Here is a 2,897-nt window from a genome sequence, read left to right as displayed (position 1 = left end):
TTTACAATTCTAGGATGAGGGAAGACACTTAAATTTCATTAGATCCTTGACATTACCAAAGTATTCACAATTCCCCAAACCCAAATATATTCATAGTACATAATTTCCTCCATAAAAATGCAATTAGTTCACTAGCCAGAGTGCTTAAATGAACAACTCTCCAATCCCTCTTATCTATTTCTGTGCAGAGATGATGGCCCCATCCTGTAGTATCCTAATATATAAAAAGCCAGGGGCCATCATGACCTAAACGACCAGATGGATGATCGAACAGCAGGCTCCATTGATCAGGGGATGGCTAATGGGGGAACCAGGCTCCCTCAGGCTCTGATGAATTGTGGCATGGTGACTGGTGAGGGGGGGGGGGGGGGGGGGGGAAGGCAGACCACTTGGTCCCTCCTCCCGGCCCTCAGACTCCAATCAATCAGCGGCAGAGGTGGGGCGGAACTGGGGACTGGCTCCCTTAATAGTGCTGCAGGTTCAATCTCCAGAGGACAGGACAGGCACCAACAGACCAGTGCTGCCGGCATGATCCCGACAGCGCTGCTGGCCTCCTGGAACTTGGCCTCAGGCACTGCGGCCGCTTCGTCTCCCTAGACACTCCACAAGGAAGAAAGGATACCACCAGCAGCACCAGGGGCGACCAGTGCTGACTGCTCTCCCCATGCTTCCTCCAGGTCACTCGAGCCGGGCCCCCACCCACCCCACTCCAGATGAAGTGTGAGCACTGCACACGGAAGGAATGTAGTAAAAAAACAAAAACTGATGACCAAGAGAATGCTGCAGTCAACATTCAGAGTCCAACTCAGGAAAATGGAGAGAAGGGAGAATTCCATAAGTTGGCTGATGCCAAGATATTTCTGAGTGACTGCCTGGTGTGTGACAGTTGTGTGGCTGCAGAGGAAGGAGTCCAAGTTTCTCAACAGAACACCAAGGACTTCTTCCATGTTCTGAACCTTAATAAGAAATGTGACGCCTCACAGCACAAGGTGCTGGCAGTGTCTGTGTGTCCTCAGTCTCTGCCTTATTTCGCTGCTAAATTCAGCCTCAGTGTCACTGATGAATCCAACAGGCTCTGCAGCTTCCTCAAAAGCCTTGGGGTGCACTGTCTTTGACATGAAGATAGCTGCGGACTTCAGCATCCTGGAAAGTCAGAAGGAATTTGTGTGTCGGTACTGCCAGCACCATGAGGAAGAGCCCCGGGTACCCATGCTGACCTCCTCCTGCCCTGGCTGGGTCCAATATGCAGAGCACATTCTAGGTCACCCCATCACCCCCCATCTCTTCACGGCCAAGTCTCCCAAGCAGATCATGGGCTCTCTGGTGAAGGATTACTTTGCCAGATGGCAGAACCTGTCCCCAGACAAGATTTTCCATGTCATTGTGGCCCCGTGTTATGACAAGAAACTGGAGGCCCTTTGAGAAGATGTTCCCACAGCTTTGCATAGTTCCCGGGGTGCTGAGTGCATGTTAACCTCAGGTGAAATTGTCCAGATAATGGAGCAAAGTGACCTCGCCTAGAATGACACCGCCATGGACACTCTGTTTGGAGACATGAAGGAGGAGGAGGTGAGGCTCCACAAGGGTACCAGCTCCGACGGATACCTGGTGCACATCTTCAAGCACATGGCCAAGGAGCTGTTCAACGAGGACAAGGGAGTGTTCACCTACCACATCCTGAGGAACAAAGACTTCCAGGAGGTCACCCTTGAAAGGGACGGAGAGGTTCTACAGTGCTTTGAGACTGGCTTTTGGAACATCCAGAAGTGGTCCTGAAGCTGTAGAGGGGCAAGTTCCCCTGCCACTTCATGGAGGTCCTGGCCTGCAGTGGGAATGCCTAAGCAGCAGGGGTCAGGCCCAGGCGAGGAGGGCATGCAGACAGGGAACTGCTGCAGCAGATGGAAGGCATCTACGCTGCCATCCCGGTGTGGCCCCCAGAGACAAGGGCCCATGTGCAGGCTCTGTACCAGGAGTGGCTGTGGGGGGTTGGGGGAAGAGGGCGACTCCCCTCTGGGCTCAGGCAGCCCTGCACACTGCCTAGCAGGGCCCAGGGCAGCTTGCCAGGACATCAAGTGGTTAAGGTACAGCAGACCCCTGGCCTGCAGGCCTCCTGAGGAGGGGTGTCAGATGTGTGAAGGAAAGGTTTAGCATCTCTGTCATCACTTTGGTTTTCAGAATTCCCTGCTCCCCATCTGTCGGCTCCCTCCCTCTGAGGGGTGCTGTCGTCAACACACGAGAGCAACTGGAATATTGTATCTTGAGAGGATTGCCCCAATGTACGTATCCGTTCATCCGATGATGAAAAAATCCCAAAGAACAAGAATGAAGACAGACTACTGTCCTTTAGGCTTAAAAAAAACCCCGGAAGTGTCTTGCGAAGAGCTGAAACTTGGTTCTGCCCAGGCACCTCAGAGAGATTGGATGAGGAAATGGCCCAGTTTGGCCCTGATTTTACCCACTTATGTTACTCTTGAAGGTGTCTTTGCCACAATGTGAATACACTGCCACCTTTTGGAATAGGGGCTCATACGAAAGTCTGCATTCCCAACTTTTCTTGAAACAGATCTATGTTCTGCAGCTGTGGCCACCATCCTGAGATCAGGTCCTGGCGCTGGGAATCAAGGGGCACTGAAGTGGAGCGCCAACACCACCGTGCCCTTTTACATTCAGGGATTGAGCTGAACTCACTTTGGGGGAAGCCTGGCGAGGGTAACAGGTGTCACAGATGGAAGGATGGAGAATGGAGAGGCAGACACCCTGCTCGGTCCCTCCCTGGTGGGGTCAGGAAGATGAAGGCCGGCCAGCTCACCCCACAATTGGGTGAGATAGCATCCTCTGTGTCCACCTCTCACCCCGTGGGCCCAGTCACTCCCCTCAGCTCCGGGCAGCCCTCTGCA

The 2,897-nt window shown here is 53.2% G+C and overlaps 1 pseudogene; it reads left to right on the top strand.

Moving 5' to 3' along the window:
- The first annotated feature begins 682 nt into the window (after positions 1–682).
- LOC102260408 lies at positions 683–2,114 on the top strand (annotated as a pseudogene).
- Positions 2,115–2,897: the final 783 nt, after the last annotated feature.

The sequence above is a fragment of the Myotis brandtii genome, unplaced genomic scaffold (genome assembly GCF_000412655.1).
Source record: "Myotis brandtii unplaced genomic scaffold, ASM41265v1 scaffold29, whole genome shotgun sequence".
NCBI lineage: Eukaryota > Metazoa > Chordata > Mammalia > Chiroptera > Vespertilionidae > Myotis > Myotis brandtii.
Note: the sequence above shows the minus strand (reverse complement) of the source record. Positions and strands in the feature narration are given on the sequence as shown.